Source organism: Populus euphratica, unplaced genomic scaffold (genome assembly GCF_000495115.2).
Source record: "Populus euphratica unplaced genomic scaffold, PopEup_1.0 scaffold45.1, whole genome shotgun sequence".
Classification (NCBI taxonomy): Eukaryota; Viridiplantae; Streptophyta; class Magnoliopsida; order Malpighiales; family Salicaceae; genus Populus; species Populus euphratica.
Genome location: NW_011499886.1, coordinates 755,042 through 768,040, shown reverse-complemented (window position 1 = coordinate 768,040; position 12,999 = coordinate 755,042). Strand labels below are relative to the sequence as shown.

General features: G+C 35.5%; 1 long non-coding RNA gene and 1 pseudogene across 1 annotated transcript; one reads left to right on the top strand and one right to left on the bottom strand.

Moving 5' to 3' along the window:
- Window positions 1-496: 496 nt before the first annotated feature.
- Window positions 497-7,653, bottom strand: LOC105130324 (bifunctional riboflavin biosynthesis protein RIBA 1, chloroplastic-like; annotated as a pseudogene).
- Window positions 7,654-8,119: 466 nt separating this feature from the next.
- LOC105130323 (uncharacterized) lies at window positions 8,120-12,147 on the top strand. Its single transcript, XR_843216.1, has 3 exons — window positions 8,120-8,326; window positions 10,061-10,156; window positions 11,647-12,147. It is a non-coding gene; the product is annotated as an uncharacterized LOC105130323 (long non-coding RNA).
- Window positions 12,148-12,999: the final 852 nt, after the last annotated feature.

Sequence of the window (12,999 nt, the reverse complement as noted above, 5' to 3'; positions counted from 1 at the left end):
ACTCTTTTTATCAAATAAAATTTTTTGACATAAATATTATTCATTTTAATGGTTTAAATAGATATCAATAATATATTTCTCTTTTTAGTATTGAACTCCAACATTCTCTCTCTCCATTAGGGATAAAAAAATTATAAAAATAATTTTTTTTATCAAAATAAAATTAAAACAAAATATTGAAGAATCAAAATTATATAATTTGCATTATTGTTTAAATTAAAGAACTAAAATAAATCGTTTTCAAAAACTTATAATATACCATTTATGTTTGATATTTTTTATTTTATTTTAATCCCTTGTCTTTCAATCCTATACTTTCATTAAAATTTAAAATTAATTGTTTTTTAATTATAAAGGTCACATTAAAAAAAAATTATATACAATAATCAACATTAAAATGCGAGTGGATAAACAATGGAGGCAATCAGCGGTGAAAACACCATACCATTTAGATTAGAGGTAATAAAACTATAATTATATTGGTCAGGTGAATATATAGTTGAAAATTAGGCCAAGCAAAATGCGGCCATGTGAAGATTATTCTATGTACAATAATTCCTCGTGGAACAGTTAGCGTCAAATGGACTTGGACTCCTCAATAGCACGGAATAAAAACTACAGCCTCTTACTTCACCACAAGGACAGAAAAAATTAATTTCATAATTATTATTTACATCCTAAAACCAAGGAGTACAGGTAAGTAACACAACGGTAACGAAGAATGCTTGTTTCTCTTTCATGGTAAGAAGACTTTGGAACTTACTGTTCATTTTCCTCCATTGAACAGACCTGCAGGAAGCACTTATGCCTTGGATATCACACAACATCGGACAGGCTGCCGGCGGTTGAATTATCGTTTTCACCGTTCACAAGGCCACTATCTGAACCATACATATGCCCCATTTTTTCATGTTTAGTTTCCAGATATCTCTTGTTCTCCATGGTTATTTGTGTCAACAGGGGGACTCTGCCTGCAACTGCCAAACCATAGCTTTTGAGCCCAACATATTTGGCTGGATTATTTGTCATCAGTTTCACTGTTCGAACACCCAGATCTCTCAACATCTGCAATAAATCGGACTAAACATTTCAGCTGCCTACAATGAGGAATCTATCCCATGAAAAACTAGGAAATTTAAGAGGGAGGAATGCTAATAACAACAGAGATCTCATGAGAAGTGCACACTTTAGTTTCAAAGAGGCCATCTTATGTAATGAGTGAAGCTAGTGTAAAGATGCTTTCTAACCATGCAAATGCAGTACAAACTTCAATTGCTCTTAAATAGCATAAATGTTTAAATATCTGGATAATACCAATGAAAGGAACTCGGTAGAAAGACTTTGTTCTGATAACCCAACAAGCATGATCAAAGCAAGTCAAATAAATATGATGTGGGCATAACTTAGAAAACTAGCGATGTTCACTAAATTATAATTAGAATGAAAAAGGGAAATTTTCCAGTAAGATCAGCTAAGAAATGATCACGATTCTTCAATCATAGAGGCTTGTGTGCCCTATATTTTGTCTGACTACGTGGTAGAGAGAGAGATAAAGAAGGACGGGACTGCACAGAGGATGAAATCAGAATAAATTATCAAACTATTAAGAAGATAGTACCTGTGCACCAATGCCATATTTGGGAGAATCAACAGGTAAAACCACCTCCTCATTGGCTTCAACTGTATCTCTTCCATCAATTTGAAGGTTATAAGCAGGGAGCTTGTGACTCAAGCCAACTCCTCCACCTTCATGTCCACAGAGATACAGCAGAACACCCTGCCAGCTTCCTCGATTTGCTTCATTGCAAGTGCTAGCTGGTTCCCACAATCACATCTAGCTGATCCAAAAATGTCGCCTGTGTGGCACTCGGAATGTACCCGCACCAGAATATCTTTCCCACCCCCAATTTCACCCCGTGTATGTCAGAATGCCATTATTATTAATCATGGTACCAGGACACTCTCCACCTCACCAAAAGAACAAAAAACATAGAAGAAATAAACAGTGTTTGTCAATCAAATGTCTGGTGGTAACAGTTTTACTCCCAAATGATGACAAGAAAGTCAAATAGATATTTGCAAGCTTTCCCCCCTAAATGGGACAGATGATACTGGTGTGAACAGCCAATGATAATATTCTAAATATCAGCATGTTCCATCAGAACTATTAAACTAGATCGCTAGCTTTTTGGATGTTCCATCAACATGAAATTTGATTTCAAATCAAAGGGGGAACAACGGGAACTTGAAATAATTTCATTAAACATGCCCCAATACGCAGTGGGCATGTGCACACTTCTTTGAAGATGAAGCTTGGTTGAGCGAAGGTGAAGCGTTGTATGAAATGCTGATCCAAGTCAACAACAACGTATGCAGAACTAATATACCATAGACAGTATAAAAGACAAGAAAAGAAAAACAACAGCCACCCAAACAAAGCACGAGCACATCTCTAATCCTCTTATTAACTGTTGAATTCTAGTTGACCATTGTGTAAGAACACTAGATCAAGTTGAGTTTGAATTTAGTGTTACACAAAATGCAAAGAGACATATTCATAAGGTGGCTGCTAATTTGAATGAAGTAACTTACTTCGACCATTGCAATATGCTCAATCCCATCCAGCAATGACCTATAACAGTAGGCTTTGAATGGCCCCCACATTGTGGGTATTGGAGCTGCAGCAGCCAGCTATGGGGGGTATTGGAGCTGCAGCAGCCAGCTCCACCAATCTATCTGTTCTCCTCCTATATCTTTTAATTAAAAAGTACAAATATCATCAAAACAATTGATGCTTTCATTATTTCTGTTCATTCTTTTTAAAATATGCTCCTGTTTTTTTTTTTTTTTTCATTTTTGGGGGGTGAGGGATAAATGGCAGGGCTCTGCAGAACCAGGTCATGCCCAATATCAATCACCATGAGGAACAAATTACAACAGTTTCAGAAGGAGGTTGGATGTTCAGAAAGATATTCAAATTCACAAAGTTCACATTTCGATGGCAAATGCACCATCAATGCTCGTCACTGATTTTGAGTTATGTGGAGGAAAGTCTGATAACGAATAGAACAGGTAAAAACACACTTGAACCTCTGTAGGAGAAGGTAGGTTGTTCTGAAGATATATTGATGCATAAAGTTCAGATGTAGAGCACATTTCACCATCCATGCTAGTCACTGATTTTTAGAAATGTGGAGCAGAGTTTGACAGCTAATAGAAGAGATAAGAGAATTTTCAACTGTGTGTGGAGACAAAACCTGATTAGATCAGCAATTGAAATGATTTTTAAGTTTTCTGCTTGCGCAAATTGACGAAGCCTTGGTAATCTTGCCATAGAGCCATCATCATCCACTATCTCACATAAAACAGCAACAGGCTCCAACCCAGCCAGCATTGCAAGATCAACTGAAGCTTCTGTGTGTCCAGCTCATTTTAGAACACCACCCTCCCTATACTTGAATGGGAAAATATGGCCTGGACGATTGAAACTTCAGGTTTTGAATCTTTGGAGCCCAGAGCTACTATGTTTGCTGCCCTATCATGAGCTGAGACACCTGTTGATGTGCCATGTTTTGCATCCTAGAAATTAAGAACATACGAAGTTTGAGATACTGGTAGTAGAAGCTAAATATATAACCAAGATTATGCTAATTACAGAGAAAGCAATCAGCAGGTAGAGCCAAGGTTACACTATTGATAGAGACTGATAGCTTGGGTGATAAACTCTCTTGGTATCATACAAGAGAGCTGGAAGTCACAGATATTTTGACACTTCCAAAAAAAATAAAAATGAATGAGACAGTAAAAAACAAAAAGATAAGAAAATAGAATATAAGAAAAAAAAACTAGTGGCACAAGCAACATGAAGATAAGGTTTTCAGAATACTCAAAGCTATAACGTCAGTGAAACTGCTCGACCACAGAAGTAATTAAAGCACCAAATGCAGATAGTTTGTTGACGGAGAGATTTTAATTGACAAATTCAAAATTTAGGGGAAGAGGTTTGATGATGCAGTAAGCCTGATCACAGACAAAAAATGGGGTGTCTTTTGAGAGATTAGACTGCAGAACTCCATCCATACTCTTAATTTGGCTTTTTGGCTTTGCTACTTCACCAGTTGAACTTGTTAGCCCAGTAGCTAGTGATTCATCATATTTGAAGAGGATGATTCCAGTAAACAAGCATTGCAAGTAAATTACAACTAGATGCCATTATAATCAAAATGTTTCAACTCCTGCTGCCCAATACACCATACACACACCAACCCCTTACTCACTAGTTGCAACGGTGCACATGTAGCAAATAAAACCTTTTGACCCTAAGAATAAGAGAACTGCAACAAGAACTACCTTTGTCGAAAATGGTTGAAAATATTGACTTTAATCTCCAACAAGGTCAAGAATACATAACCAACCACCATGCAGCAACAGTTAGTGGAATATGGACACTTATTAACAACCACCTCTAGTTTTGGACCCACACTATACACACTTCACCTATAAAAACTGACAATCAGGAAAAATCACAGAAATGGTGGTCACATACAATGGAAAGCACACTGGATTACTGTTAACTACCATAACCCACAAAATAGAACCTGCTATCTAACCTGACACATTTCTCTCACTACAAAATTACATAGATAGAAATGAAAAACATGAAAAATAGAAAGAAGGGAGAAGGGAGAAGGGAGAAGCTGGCTTCAAGATTATTCTCTATCAAGAGTCCATAGATAGTTAATGTTTCCCCTGATAAAAACTTTCGCTGATAATTAAGTTAAACCCCCACATCTTCAAACCACCATGAACACTAATTCTCAAAGAAAAGAAGATTTCTAGTTTGATAGGGTCTCAAAGAGGAAATTTCTTCTCTAAATATTATATAACAATCCCAAAATTCCTACAACATCAAGCCATTTTCTCATCCATGTCCCTCCTCTTCAGCTGAATAACCTTATTTTCTCAGTCAAAATCCACCTGGACTAAGCTGAACATGCATAGCTGGTGAAAAAGAAAAATGATGCCTGAGATTACGCTACTTGAAATGTGTATATGCCTTTTTTCTTTTCCTACATCTGTTGTTCCCCATGTTGCCTTCCATTATTTATCTGGTCAAGCATCTATCTATTAATAATTTGTTAAGGAAGAACAGTCATAATTGTCACTTCCAATCTCAATTATTTTTCCTTGATTGTTTGTATAATTATCATGCAAAGGTCATGTTAAGCTCATTTTATTATTTAATTTTTTCTATAAATTGGGAAACAGTAGCTCGAAGATGCAACAATTGAAGTGTGCTGTTAGTTGGAGCTAGTCATAATATTCACCATCAATTTATTCATAGACGGGATTAATTATGAATTACTAGCAAAACCCAAAAATGAAATTTATTCATGTATGGCACCAGCTTGACATTTCTTGGTCCATGATCACATTACCTAAGCATTCCTTAATGTCAGTCGTAAATTAGCCTCTTTATCACTCTTTTGGTTGATAGCTATTTAACTCTCAACATACCCCATCCCCCAGGGAAAAACACAGATCTTCTTACCAACCCTAACTGCACCTCTCTCTTTACTATGTTTTCTTCATGAAATGGACTGACAGTCAAGAGGCGTCACACCAACATTCCCCCCTTTAGGAACACACCAGTTGTGTAGCATTTCCTATTAGGGAAAATTATTACCACTATCACAACATCCTACTTACTCACCTCCTCGGATGCCACAAACGTAACATCCCACAGAGATTTCCTTCTCAGCTTGTAACACCACGCTCTAATTCTTTTTAACTCTTGGGTATTACTCATATCCAAATTCTAAAGAAATCTAATCTACAAAATGTAATAGAAAGCATTCAGTTAACTGTACTTCAAACATTGCCAAACAAACTTAAAACATCACAAGTGATATTCATACTCAAAGGAAAAGAGATATCACCACCATTCCGATGCCTAATCATACCAAGTACCCTTTTAAAAACAAATCTAGATCATTTTGGCACAATCAATAGCTTCTGAAAATCCAATTCAGTTGCAAGAAATATGACATGGACCAGGAAGCCCATGCACATGATTTGATTAGCATGACAGTGGCTGCTAAAGTGCACATCAAAACACGTTACATGGTCAGAAAGCACTTCCAAAGACATAAAGATGATTCCTAAGACTTCAAGATTTATCTACTTCGAGAGAAAAAGCAAGCCATAGGACATGCGCCTGTGATTCTAAAATTGCGATCAATCTATACATCATAGATGATGAAAAGAAGCAAGACGATGAAATAGTTACTGTTTAAACATAAACAGGAAACAAACACGAAAAGGAATGTCGTGCCCTTAAACGTGTTAATAACAAAGCAGATACATTTTACAGCAACACTTTATAAATCAAACTAACATAATGGTTTCTTGACAAAGTTTTAGCCTTTTCATTTAAAAGACGCAGATCACAACCCATTAGATAACATAAAAAGCAAAGTTCGTTAGGTGCTACTGATACAGCGAATGCAGTGCACAGTTTTTCCTCGTTCTCCTTATAAGTTACCATTAAAGGAAGTTCCAATCTTTCTAAATCTTCTGTTTTCATGCTCACACACACCATACCAGTTCCATGTTTGACAATGAATGCCATAGCTTCTGGTGTTGCCTTTGATGCAGCCATTATAAGGTCTCCCTCATTTTCTCTGTCCTCATCATCTACAACAATTACCATTTGCAAAGACCATCACACATTAGCCACATAAAATCCTTCCAAGTAATAATGTAAGACCTAAGCATACTTAATACACCCAAAAATTTAAATATCAATGAAGAAGAGGAACCTTTCCTTGATGAATATCCTCAATGGCCTCTGGGATTGAGGCACATCCTTCCGTAAGACGATTAATGTCATATTCATCATTATCAGCGAAGAAACCACTAGTGGAAGGAGTTATTTCCGCTGATAATGTTCCAAAACCTATAGCATCAGGTTGTCACTCAACCCCAGGTGAATGGTTCACAAACTTATCCTGTCCCGAAACTATATTATCATTGGGATAAGATAGCACATGTACCCTCTCCAGATATGGAAGAGGCTCCAGCTCCAGCTCTACCATCACATTCGAAACTAAAGCACAGTTTTTTAGCAAGACTAGCAGAGCCCAGATAAGTAAGGTGCCCTCTTCTCACGAATGGACACACACAATGCAGACCAGTGTAGTGACCTCTGGTGTCCAAAGAGAAACAAAGCAGGTGATTTAGTCAAACAAGTATGATGACTGACATAAAAAAAACTCCACAAATCACCCAAAAATGCAAAATTTTCACAATTAGCATTGAAATCTTCAGTTTTACCAGTTACATGTACAGATTGTTCAAATTCCTAGCACAGTAACATGAATTTCTCACCAATAAAAATCCTAACATAACATGAACATTACCATAAGAGAGATTGGTCACTCACTGTAAACGGGAGAGGCCAAGAAGGAACAGTAGAGATTGACGGAAGCCATCTTCAAAGCTTGTTTCTTTTCACACACGGAGCGCAAAAGGCAGCAAACCCACCAAAAGGCAAGTCCTTTAAATTTTAAAACATAAAAAACACGTAGAGAAGGAAAAAAATAGAGGAACCCAAGGAGTAATTTATTGCAAATAATCAGTGTTGTTAGCTTTTTAACTAACCCTTCCGGCCCCAAGCAAAATGTAAGACCACAAAAAAGAGAAGATGACAAGTCGTTTCAGTTGTGTGTGATTTATCTATTCTCAAGGGGGTGTACTCACAGTGGTAACCACTAGCCATTCATTTTTAAAATATTTTTTTATTTTTTTAAAATTATTTTTAATATAATACTTTAAAATAATATAAAAATATATAAAAAAATAATTTTAAATAAAAAAATTTAAAGTTTACTGGAAACATTTTAATAAAACGCAAGTTAAAAGTTCCTTTAACATGGCAGTATGAGTGTTGTTTATTTTTGTATTTAATTTTTTTAAATTATTTTTTAAATATGTTTTCAGAATGTTTTAATATATTAATATTAAAAATTATTTTTTAAAAAATATATATTTTAACAAACAATAATTTTCACCAAACGAGCACTCTGTCTGGATCGGGCACTTCACTTTTTCACTTTTTTTTTTTTAATTATTAAAAAGACAAGTCGGTTCCGTGGCAGAAATGGACATACAGATACAACTCATTTGTAGTGTAGGGGAAGGCGCACAAACTCTCTGTGCTCCGACTTCCTTAACTCCATTAATAAACTTTGTTCTCTTGTTTTGTTGGCGTTGAATTTGCTCCTGTAAACTGGTTAAGAAAGGCCAACATTTAAGACCCGTTTTGGTAAGTTTGTTCATTTCTTAGACTTTTGAGGTTTCGTTTGAGTTCATGTCTCCATCATATATGTACTGGCTGGAAATTGAGGGTTTTCTCCTCTTTACTTTACATGCGAAAAATGAACATAAAGGTTTGATTTGATGTACGTAGGATGTTTGAGGTTTATGGTAAATGGGTTTGTCTTTGAAGTTAGTTCGGTATATACTAAGTTTCATTTATAGGAGAGTTGATTACGGGTTAAGATTTATGAAATTGATTTGGTAAATATTCATTTGAGGAAAGTGGTAACTGATAGGGTTCTGATAAATCTTTAGTTCAAATTTGACAGCTTAGCAATTTTATGAGTTTAGTTAGTGTCCAATTCAAAATGTGTCTGTAGGAATTATTATTTATAAAATATTATAGCTTGCAATATATGAGATTGCTAAGTTTCATCAAGGAAAGAGTAAGATAGAGAAAAAGAGATTGTTTTGGCTGTAGCACACTGCTGGTGCGAATAGAGAACGATGGACAAAGGTGGCTTTGGTCCCTTATGTTTTATATATTACAATCTGATTCCTTGAGTTTGAAAGATAGAGTTTAGCACCTGGAGATAAAAATCTGTTTTCATTTAGTTCCTGATAGTTATATCAGATATACAGATTAGTCTTTAATGGTTAATGAAAAAAAGATGCAGGTGATGGATGTTGTGAAATTAAGACTGAAATTAGATTTGTTAATATTTTGTGGCCTTGGTTTTTACATAGTTTAGGCACTTTGAAGGTTCGATCTAGATGTGCTTTGGACTTGCGATCTTTGGTTTTTGAATCCAGATTTGACAGCTTAGCAATTTTATGAGTTTAGTTAGTGTCCAATTCAAAATGTGTCTGTAGGAATTATTATTTATAAAATATTATAGCTTGCAATATTTTTTCGTTATAAAGGTACATGCCTACACAAAATACATTTTTGCATGCATGGGATTTTGATTGTGTTAAAAGGTATTTATACAAGCAAAATTTGTATCTAAAGTGTCATACGGCAGTGAAGTCTATTTTTTAGTCTGACTGGTTTAAAGCTTAGGTCCCTGTAGAAGCAACTTTACGTCTACTAGATATCTCCCCTGTAGAAGCAACTTTAAGTCTACTAGATATCTCCCCTGTAGAAGCAACTTTAAGTCTACTAGATATCTCCCCTGTAGAAGCAACTTTAAGTCTACTAGATATCTCCCCTGTAGAAGCAACTTTAAGTCTACTAGATATCTCCCCTGTAGAAGCAACTTTAAGTCTACTAGATATCTCCCCTGTAGAAGCAACTTTAAGTCTACTAGATATCTCCTTTTCCAATCTAATGACTTGCTGGTATGTGCCTTACAAATTTGTCCTTTTGGCTGATTTGCCCAAGTAATATAGCTGTGAGTGGTATGTGAATTCTTGGTAAGATCCTCCAACACAGTGCAGAAAGATGCAAGTGTAACACTCAAACAAACAATCCACACATGTCAATCAACTCGCAACACCATTACCGATTCACTAATTTGCATGCCAAGGTCATGGTAACGGAGAAAAATCAGTTACATGATATGATATTTTATTTAATTCTAAGAGCTCACATTTTTGCAAAGTAAAATCAATCACATGGTATATTTGATTTTATCTGAATACTTACTGAAGAAGTTTCACATTGAACTCATGCCTGCTTTAATGTTTGTTAATTACTTTCTATTTTTGTACTGCTAAACTGAGTAAATAAAATTTACAGTGGAAATGAAGTTTTTAGATTGGTACGTGAAAATCTCAGCTGGCGGTGCTTTAATTGGAGCTTCCATGGAGTTGTTCATGATCAAGACTGGCTTCTGTGTGAGAACTATCCTTTTGTTCCTTTAACTTTTAGTTTATTGTACCCCTTTTGTTCTTTTCCACTACATTTTTATTTGTTCTAGTTTTTTCAACTTGACTTTATTAATTTTGAACTGTAATGTTAAATAGTACTGGCTTGTAGTTTCTGCTCATATATGGTGTATATTGTTTTAGCTATTATTGTTAGAAGATGAGTTTGCTTTTTTGGTCATTTGAGTTTGTAGAATTAAATAAAATGTACAATTTGATTGATTTTTCTTGGCATAAATGTGAGCTTTTTGAATAAAATAAAATAAAATGTGTTTTATGTAATGAATTTTTTTCTCTGTGAAATTAGTTGAGAATGAGTATGTCTAACTACCATCACCAAGCCTGTTGCTTGCAAATCAGTGAATTATTGAGGGCACATTGCATATTATTTGAACAATGTGGATTGTATCCTTGAGAGATTCAATTAGATTGTTTTTCACTGTCTCAGATCATCATTAGAAGTTAGAGATGTGCACAGTAGGGGATACTCCAATGGGGAGGTCACAAATACTAGTACTGTCTTAGTGCGCACTCTGATTGGTTGCTGAAAAAATAAGAACGCGAGATGAAATTTTGAATGTTATACTTCCCATTGCTTCAGTTTACTGAAACACCTTTAACAATATCTCAATGATTTTTCAAAGTAAAAAAAAATCAAACAAGTAACTGGTCTTCTAGGTAGAAATGTTTTAAATTTGATGAATATAAATTCTCCAGTTGAGGAATGCTTTGCCTTTTCAAACATTCAAGAAGTGTGTGTTTTTGTTATTGAAGTTTCACTTGAGTTTATGCCTTTGTTCAGTGACTTAGTTTTGCACTCACGCGCACACAGGAACACTTGCATGTATATATGTACCCTATGAAAGAGCACATGGGTGTGGGACTCCTACTTGACAAGGCCTTGTTCGCCACTCTGACAGTGACTGTAAATGTATCCTTTTGTTTTATGCCAAAACAATGCTCAGAAGTGGTGTTAAAAGAATGCTGATTTTGAGAGAGAGAGAGAGAGAGGTGAACTTTGTTGCCTTTTGACTCTTGGAAGACACACTCCATCAAATGGTCCGAAGTCTTAAAGTTCCTGAGATCTTGGAAAATTGACATTGAATTGAATTAAGTTGAATGGGATATTGTGAACATATAGAAATCGAGTTCCAATTAACATGCCACTGTACAGTGGCAGCAGTGTTATTTTGAGGTTGAAGTTTCCAAGTTTTATCCATTTTTATAGAAAAGGGCATATATTGTTATTTCAAAGATGGTTATCTGATTGATTCATACATTTTGATGAAGACTAGTCAATTTGAATAATAATTGCAGCTCTATTTAACTGTTCTTGTGCCATTATAATCTCCACCTCTCAATTTTGTTGGGTGTCATATAAGTGTATTGTTCTGCTTTACTATGCCAAGAGTATCCACCACATTCTATCAAGTGATTCCTTAGTGTATTCTTTTGCAGATGATAAGGTTACTGTTCTAGAGTCAGAGAAGCGGGCTTGGGAAAGCTCCCCTGAAGCTCAGGCAATAAGAGAAGCTCTAAACCCTTGGAGAAACCATGACACAGAACAAAAAAAAAATACCTAATCTTCATGATCCAGTCTTGGAGGTTCTTCTTGTCCAAGGCTTGATTTCTTGAAGATTCATCTTGGAGCCTTGTGTTTGCCATATAAAACAGTGCAATTATTAAGTGAAGCTGAGAACATCAAGAACTTAGAAAGGTCCAGGTTTAAATAACAGTTTTAGAACTAATTTGGCTGCTAGATTATCGTCTTCTTATGTTGGTCAGATTTATTTATTTGTTGGCCAATTCTTGTCTGCCCATGGCCCTTAACACATGATTGGCAATCTTGAGATTTCCTTGGTATATTTTTTCAAGTCACAACATCAAAACTGGTTATCGGAGAAAAACGTTCTGCAAGTTCACGGTACTTTTTTAATTCTATCTTATTATTTGCTCTTACTTGTTGGAAAACTCGGGATGCCAGAAGTAGCATTGATGAGTTGGAAGGTTGCTGATTTTACAAGAGTTGTATTTATCTAACTTAAGTTTTCCCTGAAAATTATATGATCTCTCATGAAACCTTAGAGGCATAATAGAATTGTTTCGAAAACCTTACATAAGAACTCGTGAGGACATGATATTGCAAGCGTGTTTCAGCTTTCATCTTACTCTATGTTGGGTGCAAGGCCAATGAGTGTCTTCTACCTCAACTAGCATTCAGAATGAGGGATGCCCTCAGAATCTGGGGCATTCTCTTGGCTGTATACTTGATGATTTGTGTGTTAAAATTTGGGCACCTGATAAACGACTATTTGGAAGGTTATAACAAGAACTCTAGAGAGGAGAAAAAACATGGGTGCATGCGTTGCTTATGTCATTGATAATAAAGTATCCTTCTATGTCAGCTGCCGGCTGTATGAAAGTGTTATAAACTGGTTTAGCTGGCCTGCGTGCTTGTCTGCAAGGTGTTAAGCACCCTTCACCATATTATTATCATCTGACATCTGGTGTTGTTGGTTTTATCGTTGTAGAATTCTGAAGGAATGTGAAAAGAATCCCTGTTCTTGTTCTTTGTAGTCTGTGGAACATGTTCGAAGTTCGGTTTGACTTTGAAAAGTCAACAGAATGCAACTTCCATTGAAAAAAAAAATTCTAATTTAGAAATTAATAAAATAAGTTACGAAAAATGGTGTTCAAGTTTCTTAAGGCTTTTTTGTTAGTGTTTTCAAATTAATTATTAGCAACACCAGAAAAGGTAGTGATTGGGTGACCACGTGCTGTCCATGATTGACAATATCTCTAGCATCAATT